General features: G+C 42.9%; 1 pseudogene; it reads right to left on the bottom strand.

The window, feature by feature from the left end:
* LOC129006834 (isoleucine--tRNA ligase, cytoplasmic-like) overlaps positions 1–19,490 on the bottom strand; it is a 77,743-nt pseudogene that overhangs the window by 32,536 nt on the left and 25,717 nt on the right.

Below are 19,490 nucleotides of genomic sequence, written 5' to 3'. Positions count from 1 at the left end.
GAACCCAAATGAACCCCACATACAATGAATAAACATATAACACACAGGGGCAGCAGCAGCAGCCACTACCCAGGCCACCACCACCCTGTGAGGCAGGTCCTCTCACACCCACAGTGCTGCTGAGGGAGTGGAGGACATGAAGCTGACAGGCCGGCAGAACCGGGACTTAAACACGACCCACAAAACGTGGCTGCCGACCTCTAGTTTCCAGGCAGACCAGGCTCCAGCCAGGATGCACTCTCTCCAGACCCAGCTTCACAGGAGGTCATGGCAGCTGGTGCCCAAATACTGAAGGGGGTCCGGGCAACAATCCCCACGTTTCCCACCCACTCGTATCACTCAGGAGGGAAAAGCGGACACAGGTGTGAGCATGTCTGGGGAGAGTGTGCTGGGCTGCCAGTGCTGCCCTCCCCAGGGCAGCACTCAGCCTCACACTCACTTCCATCTTCAACTATGTCTATCTGAGCAACAACAGCTGGACTGTCGTGATCCTTCTACATGTTTAACAAGGTGGACAAATCCTGTAGCAGTCCTTGTGTGCTAAATGGGGCAGCACCGCCTACTCCAGGGAGCAGCATGTGCCCGTATCTAGGCTAATGGTGAATCCCAGGTCTGTGGCGGCCGCTGCTCCTGCCCAACAGCAGCAGTAACCACAGAGCCCTGTAAGGGTGGATTTGCCTTGCCCTCTTTTGCCCTCACTGTGACCCAGGGCCTCTGTCCACCCACTTTTAACTGATTGTCTGAGGTGTCCTAGATTTCTTACCTGGACCTATGGTTGTGACTATCTCAAACCTTAAGGAAGCCAACATAATGTACTTTTTGAATCTCTGTGAAATTACCCAACAAACTCACTGTTGTTAGTTAATAGAAATACAGCAAAATGTCCATTTCATTATTGCTCTTCTGACTTTTCTAATTTTTCTGGAAAAGAAGGGGTCTATTTAGTAATGAAAATAGATCTAAAAATAAGTTATAAATGCATTAATAACAAGTATTATTTATTGAGTACCTATCATCTGCCAGCTACTTTATGTAAATCATCTCTACTTAAGCCTTACAAACACTACTGGGCATTCTGCAGATAAACTGAAGGTCAAGATAGACTGAATAAGAGTGGCATCTGATGGCACAATGGGGTGATTATAGTCAATAATTTCTTGTACATTTAAAAACAACTAAAAGGGTATAACTGAGATGTTTGCAACACAAAGATATGATAAATGCTTGAGGTGATGGATATCGCATTTACCCTGATATGATTATTACACACTGTATGCCTATATAAAAATATCTCCTGTACCCCATAAATATATACATCTACTAAGTACCCATTTAAAAAAAAGAAAATTGATGGTCAGACTTCAGGCAACTCTCTGGATTGGGAACAAGTGGTAGAGTTGGGCTCTGAACCTATGGCTATCCAGCTCTAAAGCTCTTCTGTGGAGGGTTGAGACCACGAGGACAACCCCTAAAGACAGAATTCCCCAGGGCTTTTTTTTAAGATGGAGTTTCGCTCTTATTGCCCAGGCAGTGGTGCAATCTTGACTCACTGCAGCCTCCGCCTCCCAGATTCAAGCAATTCTCCTGCCTCAGTCTCCTGAGTAGCTGGGATTACAGGAGCCCGCCTCCATGGCCAGCTAAATTTTTTTTTTTTTAAATATATTTTTAGTAGAGACAGGGTTTCGCCATGTTGGCCAGGCTGGTCTCAAACTCCTGACCTAAGGTGACCTGCCTGCGTTGGCCTCCCTCCCAAAATGCTGGGGATTACAGGCGTGAGCCACCACACCAGGTCAGAAGTCCCCAGGGCCTTGAAACAACGATATCACGACAATTCACAAGCCTTAACAAAACTATATGAGAGGTAAAAGGAAACAATTATTTAATTTTCTGTCTCTCTCAATATTTCCACTACTAAATATCAAAAGGGCAGTTACAAAGAGAATAGTCCTTATTCCTGGGAGGACAGACCAAGAGAGACTCACCTGCCATTTCAGTCTCAAAGAAGCCAATGAGGGACTGCATGAAGGACAGGATCCACCAGTCTGTAATGTTGGGGCTTTCTCTAACCATGTTCTCATTGTAGAGAAATTCTATTTCTTCCTCCTAGGAAGGAACAATTAATGAAACACTGGCACACTTGGGGAGAAAGTTACTATCAGGAAATAAACTTCTTAAATTACTTAAACAAAAACAAAAAGAAAAAATCCCAGACCCTACTGGCAATGTGAATTTCTGATTTTCAGCAATATTTTCAAGGTAAGCACCAATGTGGCACATTAAGTCCTCAATTAATTATGTTTTTGAGTAAACTGAAGAGAGTTTAGGAAAACATTACTTCTCTGCACCAAAGAGTAATTATGAATTGAGAGAGATTCTAAAATCTTGTCAGAAAAGTGTAGGGTTTAGTTACTTTAAACCTCAGGAAGGAAGGACAGTAAAACTGTCTAGGATTGAATGATTGTCCACAAACTGAAAATGAGTACTGGGAAATAATTTCCATGCTAAGGCTGTTCTTTTTACCCAGAAAGTTCTATCCCACTCTTTTTGCTTTGCAAAATCCTCCTTGATCTTAAGTCCTTGCTTCACAAACAGAACTCATGTCCTGCTTTGTTTCTCTGGCAGCACCACAACCAGGCTAGCAGGGCAGTGATAATGTGACTCTTCCTCTGGGTTTAAGCCCCTGATCATGGAGTCTGTGTCTTGCTGGTATGTTCAGATGGACCCTGGCTGTGGGGAACTTTGACCCCACCTGTATTCCTGAGTCCCACACCAGTGGAGGCCTGCAGAGTGCACCTGCCCAAGGACTGTTTGCCCTACTTGGCAGAGAACCACATGCAGGACAGGTGGCAGGGCTGCAGAGAGGAGGAATGCTGGGAGCCTGGGGAAGATGACTGCCCTTCTCAATTCCTGGGGAAAGGCTACTCTGAGTGCCTCAGGTGAACATGATGTGTCCTCATTAGAAGAACAACCAGAGCCCAAGGGGAGCAGAAGTGACCTGCCTGCTGGAGTGAGATAACAAGAGTTCATTTTTCCAACCAGCTTTTTCAACTGCTCAAGCAGGAATAATATCTCATTTTCATTCAACAGTTATTTACTTACAAGCAATTTACTTGTAAGGTGCTGGAGATCAGGTGTGCGTATCGGAACTCTGACCCCAAATCAGGTCTTGAAAGCCCATACAGGAACATGTGCAATGAAGGTGATAGACCCTGACAGTGGTCAGTTGTGGGGCATGGAAGGTGGCTCTAGAACAAGGGCTTCTCAGGTGAGAAAGTAACTCCTGGGTGTGGAGGTAACTGCCATTGAAGTACACTTCCACATACATCACAACTATTATTTGTGACCCTAACAACCCACTGAAAACTCCATTGAGAACTGCTATCACTCTCAGATTAGCCCATATGCCACCCCACTGAGGGGCCTTCTCTGACCACCCATCTCAAGTGGCCAGCCCTAGCTAGCCTGTGACTCCGCCTTCACTGGGTGCTCTCTCTAAAAGTTGCTGACTCTTTACTCTCTCTCCCAATTCCCACTCCACTGGTTCCATAAGGGGAGGGGTGTCTCACCCAACATGGTGTTTCTGGTACCAACAACTGGCTGACTAGGCTGGGCGCTGTGGCTCATGCCTGTAATCCCAGCACTTTTGGGAGGCCAAGAAGGGTGGATCACCTGAGGTCTGGAGTTAAAAACCAGCCTGGCCAACATGATGAAACCAAGTCTCCACTAAAAATACAAAACAATTAGCCAGGCATGGTGGTGGGTGCCTCTAATCCCAGCTACTGGGGAGGCTGAGGCAGTGCCTCAACCCAGGAGGCAGAGGTTGCAGTGAGCAGAGATCGTGCTACTGCAATCCAGTCTGGACGACAAGACTGAGACTCCGCCTCAAAAAAAAAACAAACAAAAAAAACAGAACTGGGCGACTAAACAACTATAGGACATAACTCTTTTGCAGGCTAGGGCCCATGGTCTTGGCACAGCCCGGACCCTAGATACCTTCTGCACCTGCATGTATGGCCTCCCCATGGCTCTAAGTTACCCCAGCATCAGGCAGCAGAGAACAGCAGCCCTAAAGTCTCACGCAGAGCTCCACCTCACAGCTTGGTGAAGGGAGTGCCGTGGAGACACGGCAGGTACATGTGCAGCCCCCTACAGCTCATACCTTCTGGAGCCTCAGGTGGTTCTGGATTAAGAAGTGATAGGCATTGTACCATGGGAGCAGTACATCCTTAAGGATGTCCCGCACACCCTCCTCTTTAAAGCGGAGGTTTTCTGCTCTCACCACAGGGGAGTTAATCAGATATAATCTGGAAGAGAGAGAAAAATTAGACAGAAAAGATACTTAGACAGTAAACCAATTATTACTACTCAACATATTGAGAGAGCAAGATGAAAATCAGTCCTGTTTTCTACAAAAGGGGGAAACTATGAATAGTCTTTGAATGGTCAATCTAAAACTCACAAAACTCACTCTCACTTTCTGTAAGAGACCTAGCAAATTATAAAAGACGTATATAATCTGACACCAAAATATGGCACTGTATAGCACAGAAATGCATCTTATGCCACTCTCACTGCAGGACCAATGGGGTACACCAGCACTAAGAGAAAGGCTGGCCTGGTCCTCGTCAAGAACCACTGTGTCCTTCTCACGGACATGACCTGCATCTGCTGCTTGCAGAGACAGGGACTCACAAGGAAGAGCCTGCCTTCACAGAACAGTCTTGACATCTGGCGGGCAGAGGTTAGGGATGCTGCTAAACATCCTACAAAGAACTACCACCACAAAGAATTACACAGCCCAAATGGCCAGCAGTGCCAAGGGTGAGTCTAAGAGACAGCGGAGAGTTGGGGGAGAGCCCCACTAATGGCTCCTGGGCAACACAGGTACTGTGTGAAGGTGCTGAGTCACAGGCCTGGGCACTGGTCTCATGCCTAGGACATAGGGACGCTGAACAAGATCTCTAGGTCCCTTTCAACTTGAACACTGTGTGCTTTCATGATTACAACTACCTCAAGCAGTGGCTCAAATTTCTCCAAAAGCTTTTCGATATGAGTATTTTTATTACCTCTGGCATAGATATATCTCACATGGCTCTGTAAGTACAAAATTAAAATAAATGATGAAAGAGAATTCTAATACCAACAAGACAGGGAACCTAGAAAGGAACCTAGAAGTAAGGCAGAGGCAATCAGCATCTAGCCTGGGGAGGACTTGGACAGCTCAACAACACCCAACACAGGTCCTCTTCCTCAAACAGACCTCTAGGTTTAAAAATGCCTTTATTATTTAGAAAACTATTTTGGGGGTTTAAAATCAACAACCATACCAACATAACATCCAAATAACAGAGATATGTTGCTAAAAATCTAACTATAAACCAAATCTAAGAATAGTGACTAATAGTATAGGAGATGCTTACATAAAAACACAATAGATACACACAAGGCAAAGCACTGGTTTATACCTGAGGGCATCAGCACCATACTTCTGGATGATGGAAACTGGATCTGGTTAATTCTTTTTCCATTTGCTCATTTTTTGGCCATCACTTGTAAAACAAAAGGGAGATGCCAATTAAGTAACTCAGTATCACAGATGATCTTGTTTTAAGGATACAAATCATTTGCAAACAGGAATACACAAAAGGAAATGGGAAGGAGTAACTTAGAAGTTAGTGCTAATAGGCCGGGCACGGTGGCTCACACCTGTAATCCCAGCACTTTGGGAGGCTGAGGCAGGTGGATCGCCTGAGGTCAGGAGTTCGAGACCAGCCTGGCCAAAATGGTGAAACCCTGTCTCTAGCATAAATATAACAATTAGCTGGGCGTGGCAGTGCACACTTGTAATCCCCACTACTGGGGAGGCTGGGGCGGGAGAATTGCCTGAACCTGTGAGGCAGAGACTGAAGTGAGCCAAGATCGCGCCACTGCACTCTAGCCTGGGTAGCAGAGCAAGACTCTGTCTCAAAAAAGAAACAAACAAACAAACAGTGTTAAGGTACAATGGTAAGATATTTTGTTAATATTTGCAAACTTCATTTTGAATATCATAGTAAGTCCAGGAGGAAGCTTCAGGGCAGACTGAAGAAGAAAGATGTGCCAGAATATATCTCAGAGAAATGAAAATTTACATTATCATAAAAACCTATAATCAATTGTTCACAACAGCTTTATTCATAATTGCCAAATGTTAGAAGCAACCCAGATATCCTTCAAGAGGTGGATGATCAAACAAACCATGGCATACCCATAATACAGAATGCTATTTATCCATGGAAAGGGACGAACTATTGGTATTTGCAGTCATCTGAAATCCCAATGGAATTATGTGGATTTAAAAAAAGCCAGCTGGGTGTGGTGGCTCATGCCTGTAATACTAGCACTTTGGGAGGCCGAGGCAGGTGGATCGCCTGAGCTCAGGAGCTCAAGACCAGCCTGCCAACATGGTGAAACCCTGTCTCTACCAAAAATACAAAATATTAGCTGGGTGTGGTGGTTCATGCCTGTGGTCCCAGCTACTCGGGAGGCTGAGATGGGAGAATCGCTTGAGCCCAGGAGATGGAGGCTGCAGTGAGCCGAGATCACGCCACTGCACTCCAGCCTGGGTGACAGAGTGAGACTCTGTCTCAAAAAAAAGAAAAAAAAAGCCGATTCCCCCAAGTTAGTTACTGTATAATTCTATTTATATAACATTCTGGAAACGACAAAATTACAGAGATGGAGAAAAAACCAGTGTTTGCCAATGATTGGGGATGACAGTGGGAAGGCAGGAGGGGAAGGCAATGCAGGAAGGAGCCTTTGATGTTGAATTCATTCAGTACTTTCACTGTGCTGCTGGATACAGGATCCTACACATGATAGCTGTGTACATGTAAATGCGTATAAGCAACTAAGTATATGTAAATCTAGGGAAATATGAGTAAGATTAGTGGGCTATATCAATATCCTGGTTGTCATACACACTGTAATTTCACAAAATGTGACCACTGGGGGAAACTGGGCAAAGAATTTAAGGGATCTCTATTATTTTTCATGACTGCATGCAAATCCACAATGATCTCAATACAATTTCCCCCTTTTTTTTTGAGATGGAGCCTCACTCTATCACCGAGGCTGGAGTGCAGTGGCATGATCTTGGCTCACTCTAACCTCTGCCTCCCAGGTTCAAACGATTCTTGTGCCTCAGCCTCCCAAGCAGCTGGGGTTGCAGTTGTGTGCCACTGCACCCACTAATTTTGTATTTTTAGTAGAGACGGGGGTTTTATCAAGTTGGCCAGGCTGGTCTCCAACTCCTGACCTCAGGTGATCCGCCCACCATGGCCTCCCAAAGTGCTGGGATTACAAGCATGAGCCATGGCACCCAGCCCTCAATACAATTTTCAATTAAAAAAAAAAAAAGTAGCACACATACTACAGAGGCAGACTGCCTGGGTTCAAAATTTGCATTTACCACTCATTTGCTGTGTGTCCTTTGACAAGTTACTTTTTCCTGTCCCTCAGATTCCTCAAAGGTCACAATGGGATTATAGGACCCATCTCAAATGGTTCTGGGGATTAAATGAGCTAAAATGTGAAAATGCACACAGTGGGGCCTGGCAAAAAATAAGGATGCACAAAATGTTAGGTGACATCCTCTTCCTCCTCACAGCATATACAGCAGGATTTCTTTGTGGGTAAATATTTCATTTTAAAATTTTTACTTATGTTTACTTTTATTCTTAATGACTAGAGGTAATAAAGTAAAGGAAAAATGAGACCTCCTTACAATAGCAAAAAGTGGGAAATAATGCCCATTGGGAGGAAGTTTCAGATGAGGGCAAGAATGGGATCTGGTGGCAGAGTACCTGGGTCAAGCCTAGTGTGGCTGTCACTAGCTTTGATCCTGGGCACCTGCGGTCACTAGAACCCATAGCTTCCTTATGTGTTAAAAAAAAAAAAGGACAACAAAATCTACATGGAAGGGCTGATGTACAGATTAAATAAGATCTATAAGCAAAAGTATTTCATAAAATGCTAAGTTCAGTAAATGCTATTTTATTACTAGTAATATCACTAGTAGCATTATGTTACTAGTAGCAGTAACATAATGGACTGAAACATAATGGACTGAACTAGTAGTAGCAGTAACATAATGGACTGAAAGTCCTCCCCTTCCTCCTCCTCCATCAGGCTTAGCTCTCACATACTCCTTCTTGAGAAACAGTGGAGACAAAGCTCCACCTGTCACTACAACAAAGTTGACTGCTCTCACACAATCCTTCTTGAGAAACAGTGGAGACAAAGCTCCACCCGTCACTACAACAAAGTTGACCTACCTTGCCAGGACGAGCCCATTCACAATTACATTCTTGAAAGGCTATTGTCCAAAGAGGGCCATGGCCAGCACCAGCAGGGTATAAAACCTGAAAAAAAACCCCAAACAGTTCAATAAAAATAGAAATGAAGTCCAAGCATAAGAAAGAAACTCTATTTATTCATTGAACTGAATTTCTATTTTTCATAAGTCATGTCTTGATAATCACTTAAAGCAATGATTCTTAATCCTGGTTACTGGAGACCAATCAAATTACTGTCTATGATTTGAAAAAACACCCAAATAAAGGTCTGGAGTGATTTACTGACCATTTCTCTGTTACCAGGCCTCCCAGGAAGTCTGTGTGGAGAGCCACATGGCAGCACTGGGTGGCCTCTTAGGACCACCCAGAGGGACCTAGCTGAAAATGAGGATGGGTGTTGAAGTTGGCGCAAGATCATATGGAAAAGACAATTTGATGACAAAAGATGCAAATGCACTCTTACCCAAAAGTGATAAGGCAGACTAGAAAATGCTCTTATTGTGTAAAATGTTGTGTACCTCATTTATGTGCTAGCTAGCCTGTTCCCCAAATGAACTCATATCCCTGACCACTGTCCCAGGGGTGATGCTCTCCTGCCTCTCTGACCTAGTCCTGCACTCTGAGAACATCAAGGGACATGAGCTGAGGAGACCAGACCCCATGGTTAACATAAACACCGATCCAGATATCCCTCCCAGTTCTAAAGAAGAGTTGGGAGGAGCCCTGGTGCCCAGGAGAGGCAGCCCAGGCCTCAGGGACAGAGAAGGAGGCAGGCAACAAGGACACAGGACCCACATGAGGACTGCTACCAGCTAACAGGCTTTGCTACTTCTCAAAGCAACAAGCTCACTGGTAAGGCGTCTAGCCCTTTCTAAAAATAGAATTTGTTCTGGGGAGCTGTTCCTATAGACAAAAAGGACTGGAATCTGAAGACAGCACATTCCTGAACATGAAGACTTGAATTCAATGATTACCCAAAGCTGTCAAAGAGAGAAAATGACACCAACAATTCCTTAAACACACTCCTGCAGAAACATTACTATAAATGTATACTTAAAACCTGGGCTGGACGCAATGGCTCATACCTGTAATTCCAGCACTTGGGGAGGCTGAGACGGGCGGATCACTTGAGGTCAGGAGTTTGAGATCAGCCCGGCCAACTCGGTGAAACCCCATCTCTACTAAAACTACAAAAATTAGCTGGGCGTGGTGGTGCATGCCTGCAGACCCACCTACTTGGGAGGGTGAGGCAGAAGAATTGCTTGAACCCAGGAGGTGAAGGGTGCAGTGAGCTGAGATCACACCACTGCACTCCACCCTGGGCAGCAGAGTGCAAGATTCCGTCCCAAAAAAAAAAAAAAAAAAAAAGTAAATAAAATCTGGGCCAGCAAAGCCAATCCATTGAAAGAAAGTAATTCATCTTCTTCCAATTAAGGAACTGCTTTACCTAAGGCACCAGATAAAAATCAATGCCCAAATCCTCTCCCATAGGTATATTTTTAAAAATCTGGATTTTTTTAGAATGTTGATTTATAAGGCTAGCCTCAATATCTGAGCACACTGCCAACTATCCCTCAAATTTCTAGCACCCAAACTACTGTCTTTTATGCCAATACTCAAACATTTGAGTAAATGATCTGATGTAAGCTAAGAACACCTAATTTTTTTTTATCATTTTAACATCCAGTATAACACATATATTCCAAAATGCCAGTGAGATCATTCAAATTGTAAAACTACAGCCCTATTGTAGTGGGAGAGTCCTACTCAAAAGGCACTTTAATTAGTCCGTGCTTGGTGGTGGGGGGCAGAGGGCAGGAATGTAGCCTGTCTTATTTGCCACAATCTCTCCATCACCCAGTAGATAAATGGCAGCGACTTAGTAAAATACTCCCTAAATAAAATAAATCAATAAAACATGTGATGAAAGAACAAGGGGGCATACCATCCTCTGGTTTGGTCGATGCCCTTGGCAATGAAGTCTGCAGGAAAAGCATCCTCAAACTCCCTCTTGTTTTCAAATGGGTAATGAACCTGAGCATAGGGCATGCTGCCACTCTCAAACCAACAGTCAAACACTTCAGAGATGCGGTGCAAGGATCCCTTCCCACAGCGTGAAGGAATGGTCAGGTGGTCAACACTAACAAACAGAAAAGTAGTCATTTCTATTAACTGTAAGCATAACAGAACTTGCAGTTTAATTGCTAATAGGAAACACAAAACCCTGACAAGATATTATACACATTTGCAAACAGAAATATTAGCAATTCTCAAAGGCTTTCAGAGAGTACCATGAATCCTCCATCTGAAAGGTTATGCACCATTCACCTCACATTTCACAAGGACAGAGACCACAATACTGCAATATGACATGAGTCATCAACAAAGTAATTCATCAGGCTAGTCACTTCCATGTGTGGCTCTGTAATCCGCTAGAGACCAGGTCTTAATAGGAGAATGGTAAAACTGAAGTGAATCGAACATTTAGAAACTGACCTCTCTCTGTGGAGATCTGAGATCTTTGCTCCTGACAGTTCAAGTTCTGCCACTGACCCAACGCATACCACCTGTCAAAAACAAAGTTCAACAGCAGGAGCTCCTTAGAGCCAAACAGAGCATACTGAGTTAATTTATATAGCATGCATGTTTAGTTTGAGAGACTGATAATTCTCTTTTTCCTTTTTTTTTTGAGACAGGCTCTCACTCCCATTGCTCAGGCTGGAGTGCAGTGGTGCAATCACATCTCACTGTAGCCTCAGCTTCCTGGGCTCAGGTGATCCTCTCACCTCAGCCTCCCAAGTAGCTGGGGCTACAGGCAGGCGCCACCCCACCCAGCTAATTTTTTGTAAAGACAGGGTTTCGCCATGCTGCCCAGGCTGGCCTCAAACTCTTGGACTTGAACTATCAGCCAGCCTCAGCCTCCCGAAGTGCTGCGATTACAGGCGTGAGCCACTCAGCCTGAGACTGATGATTTCCTATAAAGGCACATTAACACACAAGTCTGGGCTGAAGGATAGTATTCGCTAATGTGGCTTCTCTCTCATGAAAGACACAGTTTAGTCTTAGTCTCTGAAGAGGCCAGGGTTGACACTGCTCCTTTGTTTCCACCCCAGTATCAGAGGGAGTCCCTACCTAGAGAGAACCTTAAACATTCATAGCCATACTCTCAATGGGTATTAAGGGTTTATCACTTGCAAATCATCAAAGTAACCGGCGTAAGTGAAACATCTTAGATTATTTCTCTAGGGCATTTTAGTTTCCTCCTGGCACCTGAATCTGGCTCATTAATCTGGAATCTTCCCAAGAAAAACCTAGAGCTAAATTATAGTCATACAGTGCTTAATGGCGGAAATACATTCTGAGAAACGCATTGTTAGGGTGATTTCCTTAGGCAAACATCACAGTACACTTATATAAACCTAGATGGAATGGCCTAAAACACACATAGGCTATATAGTGGAGCCTATTACTTCTAAGCTACAAACCTGTACAGCATGTGGCTGTAGTAAATTCTGCAGGCAACTGTAACACAATGGTAAATGCTCTGGTTTTCCTATGGTTTATCCCCAGCAAATCTCATGTTGAAATTTAATCCCAGTGTGGCCATATTGACAGATGGAGCCCGACGGGAGGCGTCTGGGTCACAGGGTGGATCCCTCGTGAACAGACTAATGTTCTCCTTCTGCAGTGAGTTAGTTCTCACTCTATTAGCTCCTGTGAGAGCTGACTGTTGAAAAGAGCCTGCCCGCACTCCACCGCCCGTTTCTTCTCTTGCCATGTGATCTCTGCATACTCTGGCTCCTGTCCAGCCTTCCGTCATAAGTGGATGCAGCCTGAGGTCCTCCCCAGATGCAGATGTCCAGTCTTGAACTTTCCAGTCATCCAGAATCATAAAGCCAAATAAACTATTTTTCTTTATAAATTATCCAGCCTCAGGTAGTCCTTCGTAGCAACACTAAACAGACTAAAACAGAAGTATTTGAGTTTCTAAACATTATGAAACACAGAAAAGGCACAGTAACCATATGGTACCATAATCTTGTGGGACCACTGTCGTATATGTGGTCTGTCATTGACTGAATGACATTATGTGGCGCCTGACTATATTGTGCTTGGACCCAATTAAAGCAATCAGACAAAGCCACAGGATGCTAGGATTATGTCCAGGTGAAGAGCTGAGAGATGGGGCTAGCTGGGGCACTCAGAATGGAGGGATCATCTGACAAAGGCCACACCAAGTAGGAGCTGCTGTGGGTTCTCACCCAAGGACGTTCCGTTCCTAGTGAACACTGGTGGCTTCTTTCTCTGCCCTTCCTGTTCAGTACTGAAAAGTCTTCTGATTCAGCTACTTCACTGTTGCCTTTCAGGTCCCCATGGGAGATTCACCAAGGTCCCCAGAGTGCTGCTGCTCGTCACTGCAACAATGCTGTCAGCTTTGGACAGAAGGCCAAACACACAGATCTATCTGTATAGTAAGTCCTCGCCTCATGTCATTGAGAGGTCCCAGTAGCTGGGACTAACTGGCGTGCACCACCATGCCTGGCTAATTTAACAAACATTTTTGTGGAGATGGCACCTCATTATGTTACCTAGGCTGGTCTCAAATATCTGGCCTCAAGCGATCCTCCTGCCTTGGCCTCCGTAAGTGCTGAGATTACATGTGGGAGCCATCACACCTAGCCTAAAGTCACAGTTATCAAGAACCTCTGTATGACATTAAGTGAGGACATAGTATATCCATATACATCTGTATATCCACACACATCCTCTTATTCATTTGATTTTAGAAGTTAAATGTTAAATGCTTTGGTAAATCTCTTTTCAAGTTTTCTTTTTTCATCATCTATAAAGTCAGTTTAACCATAAGCTAACAGCATACCTTACTGTAGGGGGAAGAAAAGACATCGGGGAAACACACACAAAAAAATTTAAAGTGTGTATTTCCCTGAGAAAACTGTATCCTTTTATTTTTACAGAGGAAAGTTTTATAAATTGTATTTAATTCAAGGAAAAAAAGTTAAAAATCCTAAAAACAGATTATCTTATGTCATGATGCTAGAAAGGAATAAAGAGGAAAAAAGATGAAATAAAGGGGCAAAGAAAAAAAAACCCTATTCTTTTAAACCACATTCAGATTTCATGAACAAAACGCTTTAGTAAAAATCAACACAAGGAAATACTGCCCCGCCTCACCTCCTCAAAATCATCACTGACCCACAGTGGGATGGGGATGCCCCAGTATCTGTTTCTGGGAATTGTCAAGTCACGTGCATCTTTCAGCCAATTTGCAAATCATTTTTCTCATACCAACTCTGGGACCCTGCAATAAACAGATCACATAACCAATCACATAAGAACATTAGCAATTCAATATGGAAAAATTCAACATGTAAATAATATCCACAGGAGCCTTTGTATAACGCTTTGTGGACCAAACACTCTGGAAACGTGGCACTCACTGCAAAGAGAACGTCTTCTAAAGGGACAACATAGCACACACAGCAGTTTGTGCTGCCATCAATGACCTACATCCAATAGATAACCCCACAGCACACAGGCCCATGTCCTCCTCGTCAACTGGAGTATGGCTGCCACATACCTGTAACCAGTCACCTTAACTCTAGCCAGCCTCATCCATACAACTCTAGTCTTCACATTATCCTCACCATAGCAGTTTTACTGAACTCATTAAGCAAAGGCCAACAGGCCAGGGGATTGGTAGCTGCTCTAGCAGCCCTCTTATAGCCTCCTCTCTGGTCATCCTTGGTCTTGAATTTCAGGCTCCGACAATGAGGCAAGTTCCCTAGAATCCTTCTCACTTAACTGGCTTTGCCCATGCCTGCCCTCTGCCATGCAGCCTTTCTCCCCTCTGCATCTATCCTCTTGCATCCCTCCCACTCCCAGTACTCTTTATTCCTAGGCAGTTACTGCCTTATACTTCAAAGATCAGTTTATATGCCTGCACCCCCTTGAGGCTATCTTACTAATATTCTGTATCTAGTATCTTATACATTAGGGGAACTAATTAGCTTACTAGCTCTACAAATGAAAAGTTGTCTTTTAAGAAATCAAGACCACTCTGCTAAGAAATATTAGAAAGCTACAGTTTATAACTATTTCCTTTGCTGCCCTGAGATTCTCCCCATTCTCCTAAACTCAAATACAGTTTTCTAGACTCTAGTTGGGTCCTTGTGAGAAGTAAGAGTGGTGATTACCTTTCAAACTTGTAGTGAAAAACATCCATCTGAAATACACAGGTTCAAGCCTTGTTTCACTTTGTACCCAGAGGCTGAAATGATACTTCTTGGGCTATCACCTGTAGGACACATATCAGCTGTGGAAAGCAAAGGCTTCTGTGCTTGGAGCTTATCCATACAGCCAAGCACAGGGTACATCATCCACTGCAGGACCGACAAGAGTAAGTACAAATGGCTTTTTGCAGGTATATCTGAAAATAATGTTTACTCTGAAAATGACTATTATTGAAGGCTAGCAAACTCTGGCAGTACAGCCATATTTTTCCAAGGTTATTTCATTCCATAAATCGAATAAATGGTGGTTTATCATTTCCAATGAGTTTAAAAAGAAAAATACTCCCTTACATACTTTATCACAAGAAGGATGTTACTTCTGGTTCTGTAACATTATTTGAATTATTTTGTGCTCCTAAACACACAGAAGAGAAGATAGCTATTATAATACACAATAAAAGACAGTTATTAAAATTATAACTTGGGGGAAGTGTAAACCATACTAACCACATGACGAAAGACACTATGAAGAAACACATCTTACTGCTCACCAGTAGCACAGGTCATTGTTCCTTAGGAGCTGGTCCACCATGTTCTCCACTCGCACAAACCAGCTGGGCACTGCTTTGTAAATTAGAGGAGTGTCTGATCTGGGGAAGCAGAAACACACATAGCTGCTCAGGCTGAGACTAGTAGGCACTAGGGTAAGACTGACTTTTCATGTCTTATTGACAGCATCATCACTTACTTGGCCTTCTGCTAATATTCATTTTTATTATAGATAAAAACATCTAAGACTTCAAAATTGGTCATATCTTTCCACAATAGTAAGAAAGGCAAAAACTAATACAAGAACAAGACTAGAAAAAACTAGTTCTGCTAGTGACAATTATCTAAGAAACAATGTCAACTTCAACTTCAGCACAGAAGAGGCAATGTGGAAAGCAAACACGATGCAACTGAACATTTCATTTTCACCCATACTTTTACAGCATGGTCTTATATTAAAGGTTAAAATCACATTAAATTTTTCAATAAACTCTATTACAAAATTTTAGAGATGTTTCTCATCCTAAAAAAAATGTGGCCACAACACAAAACAGATTTGTACAGGTCTATTTTTCTCACACAGTTCCTTAGGAAAGCAACATTTTTAGCCATTCATAAAACTCTCCTAGACTAGGCGCTGTGGCTCAAGCCTGTAATCTCAGCACTTTGGGAGGACAAGGTGGGAGGATCATTTGAGCCCAGTAGTTTGAGACCAGCCTGGACAACACGGCGAAACTTCATTTCTATAAGAAATGCAAAAATGAGCCAGGTGTGACGGTGCCACCTATATAGTTCCAGCTACTTCAGAAGTTGCGGTGGGAGGATTGCTTAAGCTGGGGAGGTGGTGGGTGCAGTGAGCCGTGATTGCGCTACTGCATTCCAGCCTGGGCGATAGAGTGAGATCCTGTCTCAAAACAACAACAAAAGACAAACAAAATACCCAAGTCTCCTAAAAATGACATAAGAGGGTGGCTTCCCAAACCAACTCTAAAGGATACAAATGAGATGAACACCACAAATATGATGGAATGGGCACATATGGTAAGTGTAAGCACAGGCTGGAAGCTCTAGCTACAACACAGTCTTTGTTTCTTCTTCTGACCTCCAGCAAAAAGGGTAGCTGTGAGTGAAGGTGGTAGCAACCAGAAGTCAGCCTTGTTGCTTCAAAGTCCTGATGATACTTTTGTCAGCATCCTACTAAAAAAATTAAAATTTAGCCATTAAAACATACTATAATAATACTTAGGAACAATGTATTACTAGAATGTGATACCCTGTTATGAATAAAAGGCACAAATAACAAATATTATTTTTAGTCACTAACTTTAAGTAATTTTCAAGTACATTCCACAACATTTAAGGTCATAAAGTTTTTTGATATGAAATGACAACCCCAAGGTCACAAAGGTGCTTCGTGAGGCATGAACTGGAGTTTTTCTGATCTCTCCCCGTGAAATTTCAGAATGCTTCCTCTAAAGGTATGAGACCCTCTGAACGTAACTGATAACATCTATTCTTTATTACTGATTTTATGTGATGACAAAACTAAACAAAAACAACTTCCTAGAAGAATTACAATACAATTATAAATGATGATAGAGACTAATCAAAAGTAACAGACACCCTTCTATGCCATATGGATTACAGACCTTCACATACTGTCCTGCGAAATCTGTCACCTCCGTTGTGAAGCAGCCTGAAGCATCCACAGGGCAAACGGGGAGTGAGTCTTTCCGAATAAAGTCCATACAGACCTGATAGTCATCCCGAGAAAAGACAAAAGGGAGGGAAGAATAAAACAGTCTATGTATGTGTGTGAGGATGAGGTAACAGATTCCCAAAATAATTGTTCTATATTGTAACATATACATGTCATCAACTTTGTCCTGTAAACTAAAGGTAACTCAAGACTGCTGACTGGAGTCTAAAGGTAAACTAAAGGTACCTGTAAACTAAAGGTAACTCAGCTGAGGCTGACTGGTGTGGTGTCATGTGGGTGGACAGGAAAAGCCCCTAAGTGCAGCAATTTGAACCACTGAGTGTGAAACAAGTAACTTTACCCAGTGCATTAAGCTAAGAGCAGCATTCCTGAATGCATCCACAACCAGTGATGTTCAACAGGATGACGCACAAGTGCACAGACTCTGCGGAGATCAAACACTACCCTTGCCTGGTCCAAGTGCAACGGAAGGCCTCTCACAAAATGTTTACCAAGGCCGGGTGCAGTGGCTCACGCCTGTAATCCCAGCACTTTGGGAGGCCGAGGCGGTCAGATCACCTGAGTTCAGGAGTTCGAGACCAGCCTGGCCAGCATGGTGAAACCCCGTCTCTACTAGATGCACAAAAAATAAGCCACACATGGTGGCAGGTGCCTATAACCCCAGCTACTTGGCAGGCTGAGGCAGGAGAATCGCTTGAACCTGGGAGGCAGAGGTTGCCATGAGCCGAGATTGCACCCTTGCACTCCAGCCTGGGCAACAGACGGAGACCCTGTTGCCAAAAAAAAAAAAAAAAAATTTACCAAATGGGGTTAAAAGCTATAGTTTAAAGTATCAATCTTCTATAACGTTAACATGCACAGCATTCAGAATAGATATATGAGCTATAACTCTAGAGTCAATGACAAACACCCACATTTAAAAAAGAAAACCTCAGGAGGCTGAGGCAGGAGAATCGCTTGAACCCAGGAGATGGAAGTTGCAGTGAGCCGAAATCCTGCCACTACACTCCAGCCTGGGTGACAGAGCGAGACTCCGTCTAAAAAAAAAAAAACAAACAAAAACAAACAAAAAAACAAAAAAACCTAAACTGCAATTCAAAACCAAGAAGTTACCTTTTAATTCTCTACTAACAGTGGGATAACCATACCAGTTAATTGACCCTAAAATGATTATGAACAGTATTTGACTAGTTACTAAAACTCTTAAGTAGTATTATCAAGAATACTTCCTTCCTTCAAAATGGACCAGCTTTTTAGGTGATTACTAAGGAACTGCTGACTTCATTGGATACAAGTAACAATGGCACGGTGGCTGTACTGAAAATAAAAGTCCTTATCAGTCAGAGACATGAAAGACATGAGGTTGAGGATTTGCTTCTAAATCCTCCAGCCAAAATAAAAAAGTGTGCTACTGTACAGAGGAAGAAAACAAGAGAGATTACCAAAACGTTGAGTTAATGCAGCTGGATGTGAAAAAAAGTCTATTATAATATTTTCTTCTGTGTATGTTTCAAGATTTCCATAATAAAAATTCAAATGATGGTTACACTAAAAGCCCAGATTTTACTACTATACAACATATCAATGTAAAAAAAATTGCACCTGTACCCTCTACATCTATAAAAGTAATAAAAACCCAGAGATTAAGCATGAAAGCAAAATGGCAAATGAGGGCAGACTACTGTCACTGCCTTTTATAACAAAGCCATATTTCCAATCCGTCTCACTGACAAAACGATCAAGCCTAGAGGAATGTGTATGTAGGTGCTACACCATGCTACAGAGGAGGTAAAAGAAGTTCAGATAGGCCAGGCAATGTACCCAGGAACTGCCTGTTAGTGGCAGTGCCATGATTTAAGGTGAGAGGTTGTTTACTGTAAAGCATGTGCCTTTATGTTATGCTGCTTTTATTCATACACAAATTACATGAGAAGGAATGTGTTTTTAGAAAAATTATTCTGGTCAAAATATAAAATTACCTGTAGAGTACCATCTTGAGGGGAGAGGTCAGATTCCCTCTTCTGAACATTTAATTAAGAACACAGCAGAGGTGATGGGAATGGTCTGTATCTTGGTGGCTGAGGCACCTGCACGTCTCTACATGCCTATCAAAACTCATACAACTGCACACCAAAAAGAGTTTACCGGATTTGGCCCACTCTTTCCAGAAATCAGCTTAGGATGAAAGGGAATTGCAGATACAAATTTTACAAGCCATCTTGCAGGCAGTGAGCCAGAAAAGAGGCCAACCTGGTAACTCAACATGATGAGACACATGACTCCGTATCTATGAAAAGTGGCTACCGACATACTCAAATACATTTGCCGGACTTATGCTACTCACAGCACTGAAGTAAGGAGCTTGGTAGAAAACCCCTGTGGCCGCCTTCTTCCTTCACATAGCTGTCAACAAGCACAGTGAAAGCGCCATTCTCTTTACACTGGAAAGGACAGCAGGCTTCAGGGATAAACATTACTGTGTTACAGTTTTTCCTAAGAACCTGAAAATGCTTTTAACAGATAAAATTATCTTCAGAAAGAGAAAAGAAAGAATAATTCAGGCTGGGAAGAAACATGCTAATTCAATACATTTTTTCCCATAAATAAAAAGTTACCACTTATAAATGAAATAAT

Source organism: Pongo pygmaeus, chromosome 8 (assembly GCF_028885625.2).
Source record: "Pongo pygmaeus isolate AG05252 chromosome 8, NHGRI_mPonPyg2-v2.0_pri, whole genome shotgun sequence".
NCBI classification, from domain to species: Eukaryota; Metazoa; Chordata; class Mammalia; order Primates; family Hominidae; genus Pongo; species Pongo pygmaeus.
This window is presented reverse-complemented; position numbering and strand designations above follow the sequence as displayed.